Source organism: Aquarana catesbeiana, linkage group LG02 (assembly GCF_042186555.1).
Source record: "Aquarana catesbeiana isolate 2022-GZ linkage group LG02, ASM4218655v1, whole genome shotgun sequence".
NCBI classification, from domain to species: Eukaryota; Metazoa; Chordata; class Amphibia; order Anura; family Ranidae; genus Aquarana; species Aquarana catesbeiana.
Window position 1 is genome coordinate 628,860,638 of NC_133325.1, and position 25,371 is coordinate 628,886,008.

Consider the following 25,371-nt stretch of genomic DNA (forward strand, 5'->3'; position numbering starts at 1 on the left):
TGTGTATTCTTGCTTTGCATTAGTAGACAAGTAGGGATGAGCTTTGGGTTTAGGTTAACCATGAATCTGACCCAATCCCAAGCTGTTTGCAGTATGATGAAGCAAACTAAATGGCCAGATTTCGCCATTTCGCCGTACCCACTAGTGTAGCTGGAAGTCATTCATTTAGTGGCAGTATTACTACCATAGATTTCTGTGAATGAATGTGGAGTACATAGTAATTCTTCTTACTCATTCACAACAACATTGTAAATAGTAAATCAAGCACACACCATTGAAAAAGTATTTAATTAAATACTTACCCCTCCCCAAAAAAGCATGTCTCACGTTGCCCATCAATTCACACTGTAATGTCACCCAGGATCCATCGGCTACTTTGATTACAAACAGAAGCAGGCAGGGGATTGGAACAGTAATTTAGCAGCAATAGTTTTTTTGCCATGCCAGTTCACGTGCAGTTTTATGGTATTACCCAATCGTGTTATTTAAAAAAAAATGTGAATTTTTCATTTTGTCCTTTAAACCCTATTAAAAAAAACCCACGTATGCTGAAAATATTGAGATAAAGAATAAAAAATAAAAAAATAAAAAAATTTCCCCTATAACGGTATGTTTTTATTAATTTTTTTGCAATGGTACATCTACCAGCTACTTTATTATCAATAAATATCTTGCAAACTGACCTTAAGAAAAGCTAGAAAATATAAATAAGATTTGGGTCCAACAGATTTAAATTGGGTTTGGGTACTGTGTACTAGCTTTCTTCAGTTCGCTCATTGCTATAAACAGGTAACAGTCATAATCATTTTTTAGTTCTGCTTGTCATTTGAAGGGAAAAAAATATTTTCAACGTACGTATTTCATCCAAGTATTTTCTGTCTGACACATTTCCTTCTTTCTTACTTCCTTGTTTTTGGTAAAATTTCAGTTTGAATTGCACAAGCCAACATTAAGGAACTAGACATATTTACACATAAACCTCTGGAGTGAAGAACCACAAAGGTCGATTTTTATCAAATATCATACAGGGTATTCAAAAAAATAAAGATCAAAAAACAAGTTCTGAATGGAAATTTCACACCTGGATACAGATCCGTCTGTGGCTCTGGTGATGTATTGGACAGCAGCTGAGAAAGTGAAGGTTAGTGATAATTGTAATGTATATTTATAAGTTAAAGCAAACCTGTTACAAGACAGCTATGTATGTTGATTTACTAAAGACATTTTTTTGAGTAAATGTTCTCAACTCCTTTCTCAGTTCTAATTGGAACTGCTATTCCTGACCTTCTAGAAGTATGACTTGCTTAGCCATCTCTGGCTTTAAAGCATAAAGTTAGAGTAAAACCCAGGCCCCTTAATTAGCACAACTTGTTCCAAGTCAATGGCTCAAAAAGTAATAAGACAATGGATTTCTATGACATCAAGGCAGCTAATATTTTCAGAAGGACAGTTTATTAATTGCAACCTCCATACAATCTCAGTACAGGTTTCTTTAAAAGGACAACTATTGAAAATATTTTGTTTTTGGACAACTCTATGGGGTTAGAGTGTAATGACAGTATTTGGTGTACATATTCCCTTTATTTCACTCAAATATAACATTAAAAATGCACAGTGCTCCTGTGCAAAATTTGTGTTTTAAACAAAAGCAAAATTACATATGTGACAAATTATACACAAAACTACTGTGGATGGATAAATAAATGTGTGCAACAATTCTCCAATTAGTAAAATAAATCTATAAAATCAATCTCTAAATGAATTCCCAAACCAAACCAGTTAAATGAACGTTCATATGCGTCAATATCATCATTACAGCAACAAAATGTCTCAAACACGTAATTTGTGGTAAATCCAAATACAATATATCCTTCTCTCTTCTTCATAAAAAAAAGCCTTCAACTTGAACGATCACATCCACTAGTATGTAATGGTTAAACTCTTATGCCCTGTACACACGGTCGGATTTTCCGACGGAAAATGTGTGATAGGACCTTGTTGTCAGAAATTCCGACTGTGTGTGGGCTCCATCACACATTTTCCATCGGATTTTCTGACACACAAAGTTTGAGAGCAGGCTATAAAATTTTCCGACAACAAAATCCGTCGGAATTTCCGATCGTGTGTACACAAATCCAAAGCACAAAGTGCCACGCATGCTCAGAATAAATAAAGAGATGAAAGCTATTGGCTACTGCCCCGTTTATAGTCCCAACGTATGTGTTTTACGTCACCGCGCTCAGAGTGATTGGATTTTCCGACAACTTTGTGTGACTGTGTGTATGCAAGACAAGTTTGAGCCAACATCCGTCGGAAAAAATCCTAGGATTTTGTTGTCGGAATGTCTGATCAATGTCCGACCGTGTGTACGGGGCATTACTTTCCTTAGTTGACCTCTTAAATTACAGGAGGTCTGATCGAATCTAGAACGAAGACTTCAGCTTCTCCCTTGTACAACACTGCAGTGAAAGGTGCCCTGCACATTTTTAATTTTATATTTATCTTTTTTATGTAGTTCACATAGTGGTGTGGGCTAATTTCAATTCTTTCACTGTGCAGTGACACATTTGATAGTTAATATTTTATTTTAACGTGCCTCAATCTGCTGCAGATTGATTAGAGTAAGGACTTTTGATAACGTTATTCCTTTCTCACCATAACTTGTTTGGTCATACAATGTTACCTGTCATTAAAAAATTGTTCTCTACCTATATTAGCATGCCAAGCTGTCCGGCTAAAATCATAAACTATGAAACTGCCAGGGATGTTTATAATAATTCCAACATTTCGATCAATTGGATTAAACCTTTTTTTGAAAAAGAAAACTGTTGCTACAACTACTCAAGCATCCCTGCCACAGCTTGGTTGGCATGTAAATATAAATAAAGGCACAGGATATAAAAAAAAGGCAATTCATAGTATAAGGCTGAATTAGTCACATTTGTCTGTCTCTGTTCTCTCCAGAAGTAGTAAAGGACAATTTTCCCGATAATGTATCTAGAGGAACATTTTCTTTCATTATTTTAGAGTAGAAAAGTATTGGAATATTGGTATTGCCCCCTCCGTGAAAACCATTGCTACAGGATCTGAAAAATAAGAGAAAACTAAAATTTTTCAGTTTTTACTAAAACAATAATAGAAGTGAAATCTTCCAATGGGACACCTCTTTTCATGACACCTGTCTAAGAGAGCATTGATGCGAGTTCTCCTCATTAGGGATGAGCCGAACACCCCCCGGTTCGGTTCGCACCAGAACCTACGAACGGACCGAAAATTTGCACGAACGTTAGAACCCCATTGACGTCTATGGGACTCGAACGTTCGAAATCAAAAGTGCTCATTTTAAAGGCTAATGTGCAGGATATTGTCCTAAAAAGGGTTTGGGGACCCGGGTCCTGCCCCAGGGTACATATATCAATGCAAAAAAACCTTTTAAAAACGGCCGTTTTCTCGGGAGCAGTGATTTTAATGATGCTTACACTTAAAAAAAAAAGTGAAATATTCCTTTAAATATCGTACCTGGGGGGTGTCTATAGTATGCCTGTAAAGTGGCGCGTGTTTCCCGTGCTTATAACAGTCCCTGCACAAAATGTCATTTTTAAAGGAAAAAAAGTCATTTAAAACTGCTTGCGGCTTTAATGTAATGTCGAGTCCTGGCAATATGGATGAAAATCAGTGAGACAAACAGCATGGGTACCCCCCAGTCCATTACCAGGCCCTTTGGGTCTTGTATGGATATTAAGGGGAACCTCGCACCTAAATTCAAAAAAAGAAAGGCGTGGGGCCACCAGGCCCTATATACTCTGAACAGCAGTATACAGGCGGTGCAAACAAGACAGGGACTGCAGGTTTGTTGTTAAGTAGAATCTGTTTGTAATTTTGAACTGGTACATTTTTAACATGTTTAGCTCCAGCCAAAAAATCTTTTTTAAGCTTTTTGGAAAACATAGGGAAGGGTTATCACCCCTGTGACATTTGTTTTGCTGTCTGTGCTCCTCTTCAGAAGATTTCACCTCATTTTTTGTCCCAATGACAAATGTTTTTTGAAAATTTGGGTTTTTTTGTGAAACAAGGATTGGTGATAAAGCATCAGTGGAAAGGAGAAAAGTTTTTCCCATATTAACTCTTACAGGAGAGAATTTCCCTTCCTAGGGGTAGATTTCATCTCACTTCCTGTTGTCTCCTTCCGTTTGCAAGTAGGAGTCGTTTGTAAGTTGGATGTTTGAAAGTAGGGGCCAGCCCTATATACTCAGCAGAAATTTGGGCCTTAGGTGTTGTTGTGGCCACAACACTGTAAGCCCTCACAGGGCCCTGCTGTGAAATATTAGATCAAGAATTGTAATTACATGCCCCTGTTGAACAGGGGCAGACAAATTGGGCCTTTGGTGGTGGTGGTGCTAGTGCCACAACACTGTAAGTCCTCACTCGCTCTTGGTGGGTGCAGAAACGGGCCCTGCTGTGAAATATTAGATCGAGAATTGTAATTACATGCCCCTGTTGAACAGGGGCTGAAAAATTGGGCCTTAGGCACTGGTGCTGGTGCCACAACACTACAACCCCTCACAGATACTCTAGTTGGAATGCAGGAACGAGCCCTGCTGCAAAGTATTGCATCAAAAATTGTAATTGCATGCCCCTGTTAAATAGGGGCTGAAAAATTGGGTCTTAGGCACTGGTGCTGGTGCCACAACAATGCAACCCCTCACAGATACTCTAGTTGGAACGCAGAAACGAGCCCTGCTGCAAAGTATTGCATCAAAAATTGTAATTACACGCCCCTGTAAAACAGGGGCTGAAAAATTGGGCCTTAGGCACTGGTGCTGGTGCCACAACACTGCAACCCCTCACAGATACTCTAGTTGGAACGCAGGAACGAGCCCTCCTGCAAAGTATTGCATCAAAAATTGTAATTACACGCCCTTGTTAAACAGGGGCTGAAAAATTGGGTCTTAGGCACTGGTGCTGGTGCCACAACACTGCAACCCCTCACAGATACTCTAGTTGGAATGCAGAAACGAGCCCTGCTGCAAAGTATTGCATCAAAAATTGTAATTACACGCCCCTGTTAAAGAGGGGCTGAAAAATTGGGCCTTAGGCACTGGTGGTGGCGCCCAGAACCAAAAATGTTCTTACAAGCTATCAGCATGATCATTGAGGAGGAAGAGGATAATTACTCAGGATAGTCGCTCAGCATCAGCATAGGCAGTCTTTGAAGGGATCTGAGATTTCAAAAAAAATTATTCAGTTACATCAGCATCAGGTGCTTGGTAGCTGGTGGTGATCCAAGACTGATTCATTTTTATGAAGGTCAGTCGATTGACCGAGTCGGTGGACAGACGCACCCTGTGATCGGTTACAAAGCCTCCAGCAGCACTGAATGTGCGTTCCGAAAGAACGCTGGATGCAGGACAGGCCAGTAGCTCAATTGCATACTGTGCAAGGTCTGGCCAGTGATCCATCCTCAAGACCCAGTAACCCAGAGGATTTTCGGTGGGAAAGGTGTCCAAGTCAGATCTTGCCCCTAGGTATTCCTGCACCATGTAAAACAGATGCTGGCGATGGTTGCTGGAACCGATCATACCTTGGGGCTGCGGACCAAAAAATTGTCTGAACACATCGGTCAGACGGCCACCTTCTCCACCGCTCCTTCTTTGATTGACCGAAGCCTCAGCAACACATTGTCCAGAAACAGGAGTTTGTAACCTCCCAGTCTCTGGGAACGCATTGCACAGACCTTTCTGCAAGGCCTCCCGAAGATGTTTCATCCTCTGCTCCCTCTGCGATGGCAAGATAAGGTCTGCAACCTTACCCTTGTAACATGGATCAAGGAGGGTTGCCAACCAGTATTGGTCCTTCTCCTTGATACCACGAATACGAGGATCCTTACGCAGGCTTTGCAGGATCAGGAAGGCCATGCAGCATAGGTTTGCTGAGGCATTCGGTCCGGAGTCCTCTGGGTCACTAAGGACGACATGGTCCGCAGCCACCTCCTCCCAGCCACGTACAAGTCCATGTGTTTCTTGGGACTGATCCCTTAAAGACTGCTGCTGATGCTGAGTGCCAGGCTCCACCTCCATACTGACACAATCATCCTCCTCCTCGTCCTCTTCCTGTGTGATCGGCGGGCACGCAGGAACACTGTCTGGATAAAGGGGGCCTTGAAAGCTAAGGAAGTCCTCCTCTTCCTGCCTCTGTTCTGCCTCAAGTGCCCTGTCCATTATTCCACGCAGCGTGTGCTCCAAAAGGTGGACAAGGGGGACAGTGTCACTGATGCATGCACTGTCACTGCTCACCATCCTCGTGGCCTCCTCAAATGGTGACAGGACAGTGCATGCATCCCTGATCATGGCCCACTGGCGTGGGGAAAAAAAACAAGCTCCCCTGACCCTGTCCTGGTGCCATAGTCACACAGGTACTCATTAATGGCCCTCTGCTGCGTTTGCTGCCGCTGCAGCATGGCCAACGTTGAGTTCCACCTGGTGGGCATGTCACAGATTAGGCGGTTCTTGGCCAGGTCAAACTCCTTTGGGAGGTCTGCCAGCCGAGCACTGGCATTATATGACCGGCGGAAATGCACACAGACTTTCCTGGCCTGCCTCAGGACATCCTGTAAGCCCAGGTACCTGCCCAAGAACCGCTGCACCACCAAGTTAAGGACGTGAGCCAAACAGGGCACATGGGTCATTTGTCCCTGTCGGAGGGCAGAGAGGAGGTTAGTGCCATTGTTGCAAACCACCATTCCTGCCTTAAGTTGGCATGGCATCAACCACCTCTGAACCTGCCCCTGCAGAGCTGACAGAACCTCTGTCCCAGTGTGGCTCCTGTCCCCCAAGCACACCAGCTCAAGCACCGCATGGCATCTTTTGGCCTGCATACTTGCGTAGCCCCTTGAACGGCTACGGAGCACCGCTGGTTCCGAGGACAAAGCACAGGAAGAGGCCATGGAGGAAGAAGAAGAGGAGGGGGTGGATCACAATCATTAGTAGTGGCATTTTGGAAGCGTGGTGGGGAAACAGCTGCCAGCAGAGTCACCCAATGCGCGGTGAAACTTAGGTAATGTCCCTGTCCATGCCTGCTGGACCATGAGTCAGCAGTAAAATGCACCTTACTGCTGACCGCCCTGTCCAGCGAGGCAAAGACATTGCCTTCCACATGCCGGTAGAGAGCCGGAATCGCCTTCCGTGAGAAAAAATGGCATTTGGGTACCTGCCACTGAGGAACCGCACATTCCACAAACTCACGGAAGGGGGAAGAGTCTACCAACTGAAAAGGCAGCAGTTGAAGTGCTAGCAATTTTGCCAAGCTAGCATTCAACCGCTGGGCATGTGGATGGCTGGGAGCGAACTTCTTTCGACGGTGCAGCAGCTGGGGCAGGGAAATTTGCCTGGTACAATCTGACGTCGGTGTACTGAAAGCAGATTGCCCACAAGTACTTGGCTGTGACACACCTAATTCTACACCTTCAATCCTCTCAGTGCAGGTCTCGGAGAGGACTGAAGGTATGGTGGGGTTGGAGATATCAGCTGATGAGGAGCCAGGAGAGGTCCTGTTTGTTCTTTGGTGTGGGTCTTTTAGATACGCTTGCCAACGAACTGCATGGCAGGTCAACATATGTCTGGTCAAGCATGTGGTGCCCAAGCGGGAGATGTTTTGGCCACGCGAGATACGCTTGAGACATATGTTGCAAATAGCATCAGTGCGATCTGATGCACTCGTCTCAAAAAAGGCCCACACCAAAGAACTTTTTGAATAATGCGCAGAGACTGCAGCGCCCTGCACATGCGGAGATTTGGGGTGTGATGCAGTCAGTGTGCTGCCCTTAGGCTGGCTCCTGGAGGGCATCCTGCCTCATTGGTGATGTGCCGCCTCCTCCTCCTCCTCTCTCCTATCAGGCACCCGCGTTGAGTCAGTGACCTCATCATCCCCTCCCTCCTCATCACTGGAGCAAACCTGGCAGTATGCTGCAGCAGGGGGAGCATGGCTGCCAGATTGCTGTCCTTCTTGGGTGCCCCCTCTGTCCGTGCTCACGTTACTGCCTTTATCTAGCTCAGTATCATCATCAGAGCCTTCCAAACGCTGGGCATCCTCCTGGAGCATGTACCCAACACTGTGGTCAAACAGTTCGAGGGACTCCTCAGGAGGATATGGTGGGGCTAGGGAAGGAGTCACTGATGACATTGAGCCGAGTGAAGAGGCCGCTGCTTTGCCAGACAAAGTACTCTGAGCATGGGTGAGAGAGGATGAGGAGGATGGGGACGGCTTGTCATCCACTCGACCAGGTCTTCCACATGTTGCGGCTCAACACGGCCAGCTGCCGAAAAAAAGGCCAAACGTGTCTCATGGCCACGTGCTGATGAGGATGCACCGTCTCCACGACCAGCACTGTTGCCTCTAGACACAGAGCCTGCTTGCCCTCTTTTATTGGCTTGTGACTGTCTGCCTCTCCATACTAATGGCCTGTAGCTGCACTAAGCTGGGATATATATATATATATATATATATATATATATATACTGATACTGCAACTAGCAAAATCAACTGCCTGCCTGTAGTATGAGAACACCACCAACCTTCTACAGGTAGCTTTAGCTGAGCACTGTGCAGAGCTCGCAAAAAACTAACTTGTAGCATATTTAGCTGCCTGCGGTAGTGATAGGATCAGGAAAACACCACCAACCTTCTACAGCTAACTTTAGGTGAACACTGTGCAGAGCTCGCCAAAAAATAACTTGTAGCTTATTTAGCTGCCTGCGGTAGTGATAGGATCAGGAAAACACCACCAACCTTCTACAGATAGCTTTAGGTGAACACTGTGCAGAGCTCGCACTACACTAACTTATTTAGCTGCCTGCGGTAGTGATAGGATCAGGAAAACACCACCAACCTTCTACAGGTAGCTTTAGCTGAACACTGTGCAGAGCTCACAAAAAAATACCTTGTAGGTTTAGCTGAACAATGTGAGGAGGACGCACTACACTAACTTGTAGCTTTAGCTGAACACTGTGCAGAGGTCTCACTACACTAACTTGTAGGTTTAGCTGAACACTGTGCAGAGGTCTCACTACACTAACTTGTAGTTTTAGCTGAACACTGTGCAGAGGTCGCACTACACTAACTTGTAGTTTTAGCTGAACAATGTGCAGAGGTCTCACTACACTAACTTGTAGCTTTAGCTGAACACTGTGCAGAGGTCTCACTACACTAACTTGTAGTTTTAGCTGAACACTGTGAGCAGGATGCACTACACTAACTTGTAGCTTTAGCTGAACACTGTGCAGAGGTCTCACTACACTAACTTGTAGCTTTAGCTGAACACTGTGCAGAGGTCTCACTACACTAACTTGTAGTTTTAGCTGAACACTGTGAGGAGGACGCACTACACTAACTTGTAGCTTTAGCTGAACACTGTGCAGAGGTCTCACTACACTAACTTGTAGTTTTAGCTGAACACTGTGAGCAGGACGCACTACACTAACTTGTAGCTTTAGCTGAACACTGTGCAGAGGTCTAACTACACTAACTTATAGTTTTAGCTGAACAATGTGCAGAGGTCGCACTACACTAACTTGTAGTTTTAGCTGAACACTGTGAGCAGGATGCACTACACTAACTTGTAGCTTTAGCTGAACACTGTGCAGAGATCTCTCTACACTAACTTGTAGTTTTAGCTGAACACTGTGAGCAGGACGCACTACACTAACTTGTAGCTTTAGCTGAACACTGTGCACTACACTAACTTGTAGTTTTAGCTGAACACTGTGCAGAGGTCACACTAAACTAACTTGTAGTTTTAACTGAACACTGTGAGGAGGACGTACTACACTAACTGTAAATAGTCTAGCTACCTGACTGTGGTACTAATAGGATCAAAAGAACACCAGAAATTTGCTTCAGGTAGCTGTAAATACTGTAACAAGACAAGCCTGCCTGTCAGTAGGAAGATAACAGGAACGGATCTAGCTAAACTGAATACAGTGTATATATATATATATATATATATATATATATATATATATATGCAACACCTGGGATGCATATATATACACAATACACTATAAGTGCAGCTAACTCACTGACTGTCCTGCCTAATCTAGCTAACTCAAATGAAATTACACTGTCTCTCTCTCTCTATCTAAGCACGCCGGAACACACTACACAGGGCCGCCGTGTAGGCGGCCTTATATAGTGTGGGGCGTGTTCTAAACCCCCCGAGCCATAATTGGCCAAAGCCACCCTGGCTTTGGCCAATTACAGCTCTCTCTACCGACGGCGCTGTGATTGGCCAAGCATGCAGGTCATAGTGCATGCTTGGCCAATCATCAGCCAGCAATGCACTGAGATGCCGCAGTGAATTATGGGCCGTGACGCGTCACACGAATTTGGCGCGAATGGCCCATATCGTTCGCAATTCGGCGAACGACCGAACAGGCAATTTTCGAGTCGAACATGGGTTCGACTCGAACGCGAAGCTCATCCCTACTCCTCATACTTCCTGTTATGTAATATTGTAAAACATAACAGTGATTTTAACCATCCGTTATTCTATCTAAAATGTTAATTAAAAATAAAGTTTTGGCTTTAGATATCATACATTGGAAAATGAATGTCTCAATGAGAATATGCCGTGTTAAAGTGGTTCAACTCAATTTTTACTTTTGGGTGGAGAAACCCTTCAAAATGCTATCAATTTGCACCTGTCTGTGCCTTGGACTTTTTAAAATGATTTTATTTCTGAAAGTATCATGAACTTAAGAATTCTAAGGTTGCTCATTCAGGAATTGAGCAGGCTGCCCTGATATGACAAACTCAGGCAATCTAATTATTAATATATTCTTTGATCTTGAGAGATGTTCGATTCTCACTGGTCAATATTAAATGCCTACCCTGATTTGGATCATGTGGGGGAACAAAACAAGTGGTCACAAAGACCAAGTCTATTGTATGAAATCTGTCAGCCCCCAAATTACCAGCATGCAGTGGCGTCGCTAGGGGGTGGCTTTTGGGGCTATAGCCCCGAGTCTCTGCAGGGGTCCCCTAGGGGCAGGGAGGCTCTCTGGGGACCCTGATGTAAGTGGGGGGCTCTCTGGGGACCCTATTGCAAGGTGGAGGCTCTCTGGGGACCCCGATTTTAAGGGGGAGGCTCTCTGGGGACCCTGATTTAAGGGGGAAGCTCTCTGAGGACCCTAATGTAAGGGGGGCTCTCTGGGAACCCTGATGTATGTGGGGGGCTCTCTGGGGACCCTGATGTAAGGGGGAGGCTCTCTGGGGACCATGATGTAAATGGGGGGCTCTCTGGGGATATACACACACGTATATTACTGTATATACATGTGTATGCCCACCCAAGCGTATGACTTTAATACGCTGCTATGGGCTCTAGCCCCAGATCTTTTGTAGACCTAGCAACGCCCCTGCCAGCATGGTTTATATAAATTGTATACTGGTGCAGCAAATAATGACTTACTCTCCAGAAAATTTCACAAACATTATATAACAGTACAGCACCACAATACTTTTGCAATATCTTTTATTTGAAGATAGTGACCTTTGGGTTTATTTAGTAAAAGTTCAAAGAAAAATGTGGTAACTTCAAGGTGTGATTTACTAACATATTACAGGATAGATCCTGATCGGCTGCCACTGGTGCTACATTTCATTCTTCCTGCTTTGTTGTCAAAAGTTTAATTGAACAAATTCATTTGAGTCTTTGAAAGGTAAAACATTTTCAGCTTAAAAAAACAGTATATTTCCATATTGAAATTTTCTTTTTCATTCTTTAGAATTTAATAATACTGAATTTTTACTTAATTTTTTATGAACTATTATTACATTTTAAATGCCATTATGCAAGGGTACTGTAGTTTAACTGCTAGAACACTTATTTAAAGCAGATCTGTTATTTGAGTGAAATTATGCCTTTTAAAACTAGTAAGTCAGCAAAGACCTTGCATGTATCAATGTCAATTTCTTGTTACCTGGCAACTCATTTTTTTTTTCTTCCTGTATCCTAGGCACCCAGGATAATCCCTAGTGGACAGGGACATTTCAGTTTTTATTAGAACAAAAAAATGGAAGGAAAAAATGCAATAAATTATAACATAACTTTTTTTATAAGTACAAAAATAAAAATAACAACACTTTAAGTGAAATCATTAATCTAAAAGTATATACTTATTTGCCACATTCCTGGTTCATTGCTGCATGATGTGGTTCTATCTGACGGTCACTATACCACTATTGTGTCCTGTAGTAATACAGGGGCTGGCAAATGGAACCACAGGCATCTGACAAACCTAGAAGTGTGTCTGTTGCAGAAGATTCTTAATCCAGGGTCATCTCTTATAGACAGTGAAAATTAGCAGTGTAGGCAACAGGACATACAGTATAAGTATTAACAGTCTTCTATTCCAGGCACCATTTTTAAAAACTGCCAATTAAAAGTACTTTAAAGCAAAAAGGTCACATGAACAAACCATGTTTTTATTTTAAGACCCGTCTTAGAAAGGTTTTAGGATATTTAAATAGAACTGAATCCAAAACCTTTTCTTTATTTTGGATAAAGTAAGATGGGGTTATAACCCCTGTCATTTTTTTTCTTGTCATCAGTGTCCCATGGAGTAGATTTCCCTTCACTTCATGTCTCATAGCCACAACAAGAAATAAAAGTATATCTCTGCTTTTGCCAGGGTCACCAAAGGTGTACTTATTGGAAGATTTACCCTTTATTGCTGTTCTAGTGCCAACTCAAAATTTAGAATTTTCTTTCACGTTCACTCTCATTGATAACAGTCACCAGGACAAATAGGGGGGGTAAATCTCTATAATGCAGACAAAGATGGCATTAAAAACCTGACAGGTGCTCTAATCCCTCTCCACCCTGTCCAAAACTAAAATAGAAATAAAAAGGTTTGCCTTTAGTTCTACTTATGCTTTAAAGCATCATTTCCATGTTTTTTTTTTTAAAGTTTACAGCAAAATAGCTTATTGCTTCTTTCCTGGATTTTTACCTTTCAAAGATTGATATGTATCAGTGTTTACCCAAGTCTCCAATTGACTTACTGATGCTTCTGTGTGTCACTTCTTTTTACCGAACAACATGACTGCTGAGGCGCAATGGGCTTAGGTCTCAATTAACGTAACACCAAGGAATCAAATCCCCCACCACCCTTGCCCTTTACCCCATTAAATAAGACACTCACAACTATTAGGTTGGAAAGGGCAAGGCCACAGCTTTATTAAATTACAACACTTAACATGTGAACATATTTAACCAGTGCCAGTCACAGTTGTACTGTGAGCACTTAACTAAAAGGGGGGAAGTGGGGCCTGTCCTTACCGTAAGTGCTGGAAAGACAGCCTACTTCCAATTTTCCATTCAAGGGCATAGCCCATTACAGCAACTTTAACTGCTGGCAAGGTAAAGAAAACCGCCAACCGCCCGTCAGTTAATAACTGACAAGCGCCCCACCACAGCCAATGCCTGTTCCACACCTCGCTGCAGGCCAAGGTTGAATATGTCCAACCCAATGTCATTAAGGTGAACGCCATCCGGTCTCAACAGATCATCATTAGTACTCTCCAGATCCTTGTGGCGGATGACGTACCCACCTATTTGCTGAACAAACTTGGTGACCTGAGAATTCACTTTCCGACGGAAGCATTCTAGCCGGGGGCCAGGTACTTCCCTGGCCCAGAGCAGGTGAGGCAGAATTTCCGACCAGATGAGCACCAAATTTGTATAAACTGCATAGCATTAAGCAATGTGCCGCTTGATAGCAAAAACTCTGGAAGGACCAGCGTAAACCGCAAAGCCCAAGCCAGCGGATCCTGGCGAGATCATAGGTAAAACTCAAATTCTTCCTGTGGCTCCAAACTGCTGCCCGACGAGTGGCCCAGTAAATGAAGGAATCTCCCACGTTCCAGAAGAGAAGGGTCTCGAATGGGGAAAAACAAAGGGACGGCAACAGGGAAAGGATACCGGAGAGAATAGGGAGGGAAACCGGATGCCGGGAATCGAGGGAATAACTTGCACGCCTCCAAACCCCGCAGGACCCGACGGATCGGGAACGCTTTGTGATGTCCTCCCACCCAAGGAGCTGAAACCAGAAGGACAAAGCAGACATGGCCAACTAAACTGTGGAACCAGAAGGACCTTTTTGTGTAGTAGATAAACAAGGTAAGAAAATAAAGCCATGCATTTTTCCTGTGAAGATAAAATGGAAAACTCACCGCCCAACACCTGTACCCATTCATTACACACACGACAGTAAGACACCCACGACTGCAGGGTAAGCGACGCCCGGAGGAGGTCTAGCAAACATTGGAAATGAGGTTGCACAAGTAGGCTGGACAGGGAAGGCCCTGCAGGGAAGCTGACGGGGCGAAGGCGCGGAAGCGATCGAACTGTGAACGAGAGAGAGCATCGGCAATATCATTAGCAGTTCCAGGGACATGCCTAGCTCTAAAACATACGTTAAACTGAAGGCACTTTAAAACCAAAAAATGCAGCAATGACATGACTGGAGGGGATCTGGCGGACTGTCGATTGATTAACTGCACCACACTCATGTTATCGGACCAGAAAACCACCTGGCGATTGCGCAACTGCTCGCCCCACAGCTCAACAGAGACAATAATCGGAAAGAGCTCTAGCATTGTGAGGTTGCGCAAAAGATCCATGCAGGCCCATGAGGCCGGCCTACACTCAGCAGACCACTCCCCCTGGAAAAAGGCACTGAAACCACAGGAGACTGCCGCATCAGTGTATAGCTCCAGCTGTGAGTTGGGTACCTCCTCCAGCAACCAACATGACTGGCAATTTTGGGACTGGAGAAAAGACACATCCTCAAGTCATCCTGCATGGGCTTGGTGATGCTAATATAATGGTGGGGGCAGCTATCCCCTTTGTGGCCCACGCCAGGCGTCTACAGAAAGCCCTCCCCATGTGATGACTCGACAGGCAAAGACCAGGTGACCCAGCAAAGACTGAAGTTGTTTCAACTGCAGCTTTTTTGCCCCTTTTGCCAAGTGGACCAGGGAGTGTAGCCTAGCCAGCTTGTCAATGGGCAACTGGAAAACCACCTCCATGGTGTCCATCTCGATACCCAGGAAGGCCAGAACCGTCACAGGGCCCTCGGTCTTGTCAGCTGACAGCGGGATAGCAAACCGCTCGCATGTGTCCTGAAAAACAGACAGGAGCTGCTGGCACTCAGCGCTGTCAGCTGGGCCCACGAAGAGGAAGTCATCCAAATAGTGTAACACGGAATGCAAACCAGCCGCCTGGACCACTACTCATTCAAGGAAACTACTGAAGAGTTCAAAGAAATAACAAGAAATGGCACAGCCCATGGGAAGGCACATGTCAAAAAAGTAGCTTCCCTGAAAGTAGCTTCCCAGCAGATGGAAGCATTCCGGGTGGACCGGGAGGAGGTGGAAGGCGGATTCAGCCAGCAAGGCCGAAGGACCAGCTGCCCTGATCAAGTGAAGCGCCTTGTCAAACGAGGCGTAGAGGACCCTGGATTCCTCCTTGTCGATGCCGTCATTGACCGAGGAGCCAGAAGGATAGGACAGGTGATGGATAACTTTCCCTCAGCCCTTTTGGGTACCACACCGAGGGGGAAACCCTCAGGTTGTGGAAAGGGGGAAGATCAAATGGGCCCGCCATGCACCCCAAATCCAATTCCTTTCTGGAGTTTCTCGACTACGAATTGAACGGCTGTTTTTAAATTAGGTGCCATGGTCGGGACACATACAAAGGCGTAAAGGGGATCCAAAAACCAAGGTTCAAACCCTCCCGCACGATCAAGGCCTCTCTATGAAGGGGTACCGGTCGAGCCAGGGAAGCATCTCTGGGACGATCACCGGGGTCCTCCGGGTTTAGAAACGTCAGGCTTGGCCCCTGACCGGTAAAGAGGTTGTTTTCCCTTTTGGAAACACCGGCTGGCTGGGTGAGCTCCCCCGAAAAGTGAGCACTCGTGCTTAAAACAGCACGCAGTGTACCACTTGCAGTGGCTCTCATTGAACAGCCAGTATAGGCCTTTTTTGGGGGCAGCCGACGCTCCGGAGGGGGCGCCGGCTGGGAACTGAAATGACGAAGGCCTGTGGGGGCACATAAGCAACACTGTCCTGCCAATCGAAATGAAACTCCTTCCGTGACGCCGTTTTTGGTGAAACTGGGTGTCGTAGTGGAACCAACACTGGCCCCTGTAGGCACCCCAAATGAGATCCAGATAGCAAAAGAGGGATGCAGCTAACTCCGGAAAACGCTTGCAAAGCACAGAACCCCTGCAGACAGTTCCTGAACGTTCAAGGAAGCTGCTTAGATTTTTTGCCCTGTGCCACCACGTCAACCCGACGAGATTTGTCGATCGACTCACGGTCGGGGGGGACCAATGTGAGGAAATCCATATATTCACAACGCCAGATTCTATCCTTAACATCTTCCGACAGGTGCGTGCTGGTAGGTGAGACCGCCCACAAAGCGCCACCCGTGGAAGGAGCCAAAAAGCATGATGGGCCCGACACACCCATGCGAGACAGGACCGAATTTACGACTGTAACAATGCTTACGTCCGGTGGACCCGATGTGGCAGCTTTGCTGGATCCACCCTAAATCAAATCACAATCATACTCACTGAGTCGCAGGTGTGCAGCTGAAGAAGGGCAACCAACAGCATGTCCAGGAATGCCTGGTGCAGGATCGTCTGTGGGAGGAGCCGGCAGGGGGCCGCGGCATCCATCGTCTTGAGGAAAGTTGACGACTGGCGAGGCTAAAGGATGCTGGCGGAAGGATAGGTCCAGAGGCGGTGGTCCGGCCCCTGACCTTAAAGAGCCCAGGGACAATGATGGCAGCTGAGCAGCATCTGGAGTAGCCGGAGACCCCGGATGGAGGGCTCGCAGCGGGTGCAGCCCACCTCCTGGGCATGGCGTGTGCATCTCCCACCCTGCCGGGCACGGGGAGATGGTACCGAGCCTCAGGCAGGGGTGAGGCTGCAGCAGCAGGCCCCCAATGGGAATCTCCAATCCTGCCGGGCTCAGGGAGATGGTGGGGGGAGGCTGTGGCAGCGAGACCTCCTGTAGGGGCAGGGAGCTGCATATGGTCAGAGATCCGTCATGAGGGGACAGGCGCAGGAGACCGTTGGCCATCACCCACCCAGCCGGGTGCAGGGAGATGAGGGAACGCAGGGGGTCCGAGGCAGGGGGTGAGTGGCATGGTCGATGCTGCCATCCCCCACCCAGACAGGTGCAGGGGGATGTGGGAAGCCAGGGGTCAGCGGTAGGGGGTGAGTGGCAGGTGCAGCTCCACCCTCCCCCACCCAGCTGGGTGTGGGGGATGCGGCAAGACAGGGGTCAGTAGCAGCTGGGTGCAGGGGGATGTGTATGTGTAGTGGCCAGGACAGAGGAAGGGTGGACTGCTGGAGGATTTAAATCTCCTGCCCACAGGGAGAGATGCTGGCAGGGACACGCCAGCAGTGACAGACTACTTGGAGGAAGGAGGATGCAGAAGCTCTGGGCTGGCGTGCCCGGCATCTGGTACAGCAGGACACACCCTGACTGGCCTCCTAACCCCCGCTCTGCCCGGCACGGAGGGGTGGAGAGCCGGGTCCAGTGACAACAGGAGCAACGGGGGGACGTGGAGGGGAGGCAGGAGAGTACGGCGGCCTAGAAGGGCTGGGGCTCAGTCTGGAAGGAGGATGGATAAGCCTCCAGGCCCTAGTAGCCGAGGGCTCCGCAGGTGGCGGTGGAGAAGAGAGAGGGGGGACAGCCATCCAGCCTGACCTTGGAGAGCCAGCTCGTGGACCCTGGCCAGCAGAAGATCAGTGTCCATGGCAGGTGCAGGGTCCACAGCAGCTCTTCCAACGACTCTTCTGAAAGACCCAGAATTCCCTGGGGCACACGATTTCCTGAGCTCAGGCCCATCCCATCCCACATGTCCCAACCAATCGTTCCCCTTGTCACATACCTAGCCATGCCCCCATCAGTCAAGGCTCTCTTTCCCTAGGGAGGGGCTCAAGAGGCCTTCATTATTCTGGACTCACTTTCTGAAAGGATGAAGTGTTCAGCAAAAACCTGCAAGCTGAAATCTAGAGAATATGAAATGCAATGTTTGCTGAGGATTATATGACTCTATTGGCTATCAATAGTGATGGCATAATGGTTAGCTAATTCAGCTATTAAACTGGGGGAGTGCTGCAGCAGACAAGTACATCATGGAGACTTACCATGCATGTGGGCAGGGCCTACTTCGCCCTGCACGCAGGGGTAAATTTCACACAAAGTGCATTTATCAATGCCCAGGACCAAGGAAAGACTGCAGTCATGTGAAAAATCTAACATTAACTACTTAAGGACCAGAAAGATTTGCCCCCTTTTTATTTTTTGTTATAAAAAAATTCCAATAAACTCAATTTTACTGTTTCTCCTGAGTACAAGGATACCACATGTGTGAGACTTTTTGGCAGCCTATCTGCGTACAGGACCCCGAAAACCAATCACCGCCTTCAGGATTTCTAAGGGCGTACATTTTTGATTTCACGCCTCACTACCTATCACAGTTTCGGAGGCCATGAAATCCCAAGATATCTGATAGGCATGTTGAGTCCATGGAATAATTTATATTTTGCCACAAGTATTGGTAGAATTACAAAAATTTTTCGAGGTGATTGGTTTTCGGGGTCCTGTACGGGTCCTAGACTGCCAAAAAGTCTCACACATGTGTTATCCCTGTACTCAGGAGAAGCAACAGAATGCATTTTGGGGTGTAATTCCACATATACCCATGGCATGTTTGAACAATATATCATTTAGTGACAACATTGTGTAAAACAAAAAAAACATAAAATTTTCCCGAAACTTGTGGCAAAATTTTAAATATTCCATGTACTCAACCTGCCTCTCAGCTTGAAGTGTCTACTTTCCAAAATTGGGTCATTTGGGGAGGGGGGGGGGGTTGTGCTATCTTGACATTTCCGGGCCTCCAAAACTGTGATAGGTAGTGAGGAAGTGAAATCACTTTTTTACGCCCCTAGAAAGCCTGAATGCGGTGATTGGTTTTCGGGGTCCTGTACGCAGCTAGGCTCTCAAAAAGTCTCACACATGTGATATCCTCGTACTCAGGAAAAGCAGCAGAATGTATTTTGGGGTGTAATTCTACACCCATGGCATGTGTAAGCAATATATCATTTAGTGACAACTTTGTGTAAAAAAAATAAAATTAATTGTAAATTTTACCAAAACTTGTGGCAAAATACAAAATATTCCATGGACTCAACATGCCTCTCAGCAAATAGCTTGGAGTGTCTACTTTCCAAAATGGGATCATTTGGTGGGTTTTGAACTGTCTTGGCATTTTATGCACAACATTAGAAGCTTATGTCACACATCACCCACTCTTCTTTTTTTTGTTTGTTTAATTAGTTTTTATTGGAAAAGAAGAGAGAACACATAGGAGAAGTGACTATTGTGAGTTTAAGTATCATGTTATAGAATCTAGACTACGGAGGTCGTCAGCTGTCGTGGGTCTTAGACACCGTAAAGTTCACTGTGAGGGCCCTCACATAGACACAAAACATTTGCGAAATCCACAATACAAAAGTAGAGAAAGAATGAGAAAGAAGAGATGAAGGATAAGAAATAAGGGTAAGTGTGGGAGGGAGAGGGGGGGGGGGTCTGCCTCGGTCCAGTCCCCTTGAGGTGATAAAGTCACATTATTTACTTATTCTGAGACATAATATCCATAGATGTATATTTGAAGGCAAACCAGCAGGACCATATTTTCTTCACCAAATCCGACTCATTCCTGAGGGAATAAGTGAGATCTTTCATGTAATATGTGTGATCTACTTTCATTAGCCATTGGCGTAATGAGGGTATGGTCGGTTGTTTCCAGTTTCCAGTTGTTTCCAGTAACGGGGAATGAGTGCTTTTGCTGCGTTAAGCAAGTGTGGTGTTTTTGATTTTTTATATGCTCCTACTGGTGAGCCTGTACAATGTAGCAATATAACATCCCATGGGTCACTGGGAATTTCATAACCTTGAATCTCCTTTGCACAGTGCAGGATAGCTAGTCAGTATGGGCGGATGAGTGGGCAATACCACCAAATGTGCGCATGTGTAGCTCGTTTGCCACATCACCGCCAACATAGAAGGTGATGTTTGTGGAAATGTCTTGTGAAGTACCGCTGGGGTGTAGTGCCATCTCGTCAGCAGTTTATAATTTATTTCCGCCGTTTTGGAGGCCGTGGAGGCGGTGTGGGCCATTAGGAGGATAGTAGATTTCTGGAGCTCTGATATCTCTTTATAAAGATCTTTTTCCCAGTTGGTTAGGAAAGTAGGGTTACCTGTGATGGTAGTTGCCTGTAAAGCCTGATAGAAATGGGGGATGGGTTTCTCAACTGGTTGATCTTCAGAAAAGGCTGATTCTATAGATGTTAAATCTGAGATGGTACGAAGAGGTTTTGGGAGAGAGTGAACGAAAGCTGCCAGTTGCCGGTCTCTCCAGTGATCTAAGGGTGTAGCCGTTGAGCTAGGTAGTAATGTTGACAGGGGCAGAATGCCTGAATGAGTAGTAACTTGATGGAGTAGATGTAGAATCCAGATTCCAGGTATGAGTTCTGGGGTTTATGTTTCCAGGGGGAAAGTAGTTGTGGCCAGTCAACGGCATGAGAGGGGGAGCGGTATGGCCATTTGTGTGTCCTACACAGTGAGTCCCATACCATAAGAGTTGAGTACGTAAGCGGTGAAGTGGTTATGGACAAAGTTCTGTGTTTCTTAGGGATCCATATTTGGGTAAAAAGATCTGATCCGCTGAGTGTCATCTCCAGGTTAACCCATAATTTAGACTCTCTATGATACTTCCAGTCAGAAATTCTATTCATTACAATAGCTAAGAAATATTGTTTAAGGTTTGGTAGGGCCAAGCCCCCTTGCCTTTTAGGTCTGACAAGTATAGTCCTAGCCAATCTGGGTCGTTTTCTGTGCCATACATATTTGCCTATCATTGATCTGGTCAACATAAAGAAACCTGCAGGGATTCCATACTGTATCATCTGGAGCAAAAACAGCAGACTGGGCAGTATGTTCATCTTCACAACACTGATCCTCCGCAACCAAGAGTGTGCCATTTGAGACCATTTTTGCAGATCTGATCTGATTACGTTAAGGAGGGGCAGAAAGTTAGTGTGGAAAAAGGATGCTGGGTTAGATGTGAGATATATACCCAGGTATTTCATTTTACTTTTTTGCCAGTTAAAGGGGATGGACGTTTTTAATTGAGCTACAGTCTCTCCTGCTACCGAGACATTCAATATTTCCGATTTGGACATATTAATTTTAAAATTGGAGATGGCGCTAAACTTTGAGAATGCTGGCATGAGGTTAGGAAGAGAAATCAGGGGTTGCTGTATATAAAACAGAATGTCATCTGCATAAGCAGCATACTTGTGTTCTAGATCCCCTACAATAACCCCATGGATACAGGGATTATGCCTGACCATCGATAGGAAGGGCTCTAGAGATAAGGCAAATAAAATGGGCGAGAGGGGGCAGCCTTGATGGGTGCCATTAAAGAGTGTGAAGGGGTCACTTAAGGTGCTGTTTATACGTAATTGAGCCGTGGGGAAGTTATACAAAGCGGATATATGGGATAGAAGGGAGGAGCCAATTCCTAAATGAGATAGCGTTGCCATGAGATACTCCCAGTCCACCCTATCAAACGCTTTTTCTGCGTCTGTTGATAACAGAAGGTTGGGCTGGGAGGATCCTCGCGCATATGCCATTAGGGATAGGGTGCGGAGGGAATTATCACGTGTCCCTCTGCCTGGGATAAATCCCGTTTGGTCTCTGGAAACCCAATGTGGGATTAGGGGGAGGAGTCTATTCGCAATGACCTTGGCATATAGCTTGGCATCGATATTCAATAAAGAAATAGAAAGGTAACTCCCACAGTTACTAGGGTCCTTGTCAGGTTTGGGTATCACAGTAATATGTGCATAAAGGGTTTCGGGCCGAAGGGTCTCCCATGCAGAGATCGCATTTGCGTAGGAGGAAAGGTGTGGCAGTAGGATATGTGCAAAAGATCTGTAATACATAACTGTAAAGCCATCTGGCCCAGGTGCCTTGCCATTGGCCATAGCCTTCAATGCAATGCGCAGCTCCGAGGTGGTGAACTCCCCATCTAGGGTAGCTAAGGTGTCAGATGGGAGTTTGGGCAGGTTGGCCTTATGCTAAGTAATCATGTATAAGGGCTGTCCTAGTGTCTTGATCTGCCACCGTGTGTTGGACATGATATAAGTGTTGATAAAACGCTCGGAATTCATTGGCTATGTTCGGTGTTTCATGCACTAGGGTAGCAGTTGAGGTTTTAATTTTATCTATGAATGAGGCAGCTTTTTTCTGCTGTAATGAACGTGCCAGTAATCGTCCTGGTTTGTTACCCCATAAAAGTGCTGTGTTACTATGCGAGATTGTCGCTTCTGCTCCATATGAAAGAGGGCTTTCAGTTCCTCCCTCTTCAATGTTATAGGGCGTACACACGGTCGGACTTTGTTCGGACATTCCGACGGACATTCCGACGGATTGTTCGGATTTTTTCCGACGGATGTTGGCTCAAACTTGTTTTGCCTACACACGGTCGCACAAAGTTGTCGGAATTTCCGATCGCCAACCACGCGGTCACGTACACCACGTACGACGAGACTAGAAAAGGCCGGTTCAGAACCAAGCGCGGCACCCTTTGGGCTCCTTTTGTTAATCTCGTGTTAGTAAAAGTTTGGTGAGAGACGATTCGCGCTTTTTCAGACTCGTGGCTTTCAGATCGTTTTCTGACGTTCAGTTTGTGCTTGTGGGTTTGTATCTGTTCTTCAGTGCGTGCAGTCAGTTCGTATCGGAGTTTTCTGTGTGATCTTGCCTGCTCGTTGCTGTTTTTCAGGTCGCTCTTCACAGGCCTTGCTGTTCTTCAGTGCGTTCTGTTTCTTCGTTATGAGCAGCCGACCGTTTCTAGCCATGTTTCGTATGCGTACTCCTCGTAGAGTTCGTGCTGTGCGGGGGCTCGGTGTTGGGGTCCTGACCTTGACACAAGTCCAGTCCATGAACAGGGTGGGGAGGAGTTCATGGACCAAGAATTGGTTGCTTCAGCGTGACCAGTTTTCTCATATGCCTTTGCTCCGTGAGATCCGTGAGAATAATCCTGATGATTTCAGGAACTTTCTCAGGATGACGGATCTCGTGTTTCACCGTTTGTTGGCTTCGCTGACCCCCTATATCAGCAGGCAGGATACCTGCATGAGGCAAGCCATTACTCCGGAGCAGAGGTTGGTTGCTACCTTGCGGTATTTGGCCACAGGGAGAAGTCTGCAGGACTTGAAGTTCTCGACAGGCATCTCCCCCCAGGCTCTGGGTATCATTATCCCAGAGACCTGTTCTGCCATCATACAGGTCCTGCAGAAGGAGTGTATATGAAGGTAAGATTTTTATCCTTTAATATCACATTTTATTGTATTGAATGTTTGATAATATATTGTATTTCTTTCCTCATTCCCTAATTACCATGATTGTAATATGCTGTGAATGTCCCCTTTGTCCTCATGCATGCTGGATTTTTATGTAATTATTATTTTAGGTCCTTCATACATATTTGCCCTTCAATAACCTCCCCAGCATGGTGTCTCCTGCCCTATATTCACCTCATGTAGTCACTTAACAATGTATTTTATCAGCTCCATAGTAGTGCTTTACCCCAAACACCCCCTAAAATGTTTGGAAATGTTATTTTTGATTTAAATTCAGGCAGAGTGCCAGAGCCTTTTTTTTGTGGTGTCCCCAAATAATTTTTAGTAACCCTCCCTCCCCCAACTGCTAAGTCAGCTGATCCCAATTCTCTATCTATCCTCAATCATCTATCTGCTGACTTTGCCAAACCCATACACACTATACCCACCTCTTTACTGGTCAGATTTATGGATGAATTCCACAAAGCATGTAGTGCAAGGGCCTGCCTGTATACTTTCCAATGGTAATGTTTAAAGTTTTTGTATCCTATTATTATCTTGATAGGTACTAGCAGAATGTCCAAATGTCCTCAAATGTGTACAATGTGTATTTATATCTTTGTATTCTGACACTTCTTACCTGTCCAGTGGTCTGCCAATAGTGTAACTAAGGAGGGGCTGTTCCAAGTAATACCCATTATTTAGGCATTCATCTCTCAATGAAGTGAAGAGGGTTACCTGTCCAAGATTTCCACACACCCCATAATGTTAGAAATGGCCCATGAGAGGGGGGGGGGGGAATATGATAGGTGTACCTTATACTTTGGCCTTGTTAAATTCCCCTTAATAAATGCTATCTGGAGGTTGCCCCATAATGTTTGTGTCTAATCTGCTTGCCATGTTTCAGAGTAAAAATAGTAATGTTTATTGTTTTTTCCTCAACAGTTTCCTTCCACGCCACAGGAATGGCAGACTGTGGCCTCCCACTTTGCCCAGCGGTGGGACTTTCCTAACTGCGGAGGGTCAATTGATGGTAAACACGTCCACATCGTCCCACCACCCAACTCGGGGTCGTACTATTATAATTACAAGGGGTTTAATAGTATAGTGATGTTGGCGGTGGTGTCGGCTAATTACGACTTCTTGTATGTGGACGTGGGGAAGAATGGCCGGATGTCCGATGGTGGAGTCATCGCCCAGACGGAATTCTACAGGCATCTCCAGAATGGCAGCTTGGACTTGCCAGCTCCAGAGGACAATGTGGAAGGACTCCCATTTGTGTTTGTTGCTAATGAAGCATTTGCGCTGGGGGACCACCTGATGCGGCCATTACCAATGAGGACCCTCACCCCGGAACAGAGGGTTTTTAATTACCGGCTGGCCAGAGCCCGAAGAGTGGTGGAGAACACATTTGGAATCCTGGCCAGCCGGTTCCGCCTATTTCTGACACCTATCCATATGGCGGAGTATAAACTGAACCATATAATACTTGCATGCTGTGTTCTCCATAATTTTTTACGGAAACATTCGGCAAACTATGCTGGCTCAGTTGGGCCTGAGGCCGGAATCCTACATCAAACCACACTGACGGCGCTTGAAAGTGGCCGTCCTGGCTTGCCCTCCCTGAGTGCCCGTGATGTCCGGTTACGCTACCTGGAGTTCTTTGCGGGTAGGGGGGCTATCAATATGCCAGACAATATGTGAAGCCTTTTTCAAATAAAAAAAAAAAAAGAAAATCTTTGTGGACATTTACTGCTTGTGTTTGTTTTAGCTGACCCTGACAGAAATGTTTTGAGTTGAGAAAATGTCGTGATTCGGTAACCTTATACAAAACACTAGAAATAAAAAAATATATAGGACGCACAGAACTAACGTAGTCCAGATA

The 25,371-nt window shown here is 45.6% G+C and overlaps 1 protein-coding gene across 2 annotated transcripts in view; it reads left to right on the plus strand.

The window, feature by feature from the left end:
- The first annotated feature begins 909 nt into the window (after positions 1-909).
- LOC141128852 (interleukin-5 receptor subunit alpha-like) overlaps positions 910-25,371 on the plus strand; it is a 146,452-nt gene continuing 121,990 nt past the window's right edge. The window contains exon 1 of one of the 2 annotated variants that reach the window (XM_073616425.1): positions 910-1,141. The gene's annotated coding sequence lies outside the window, so the exon portion shown is untranslated. The remainder of the gene's footprint in view (positions 1,142-25,371) is intronic. The other variant, XM_073616426.1, reaches the window with a different exon arrangement.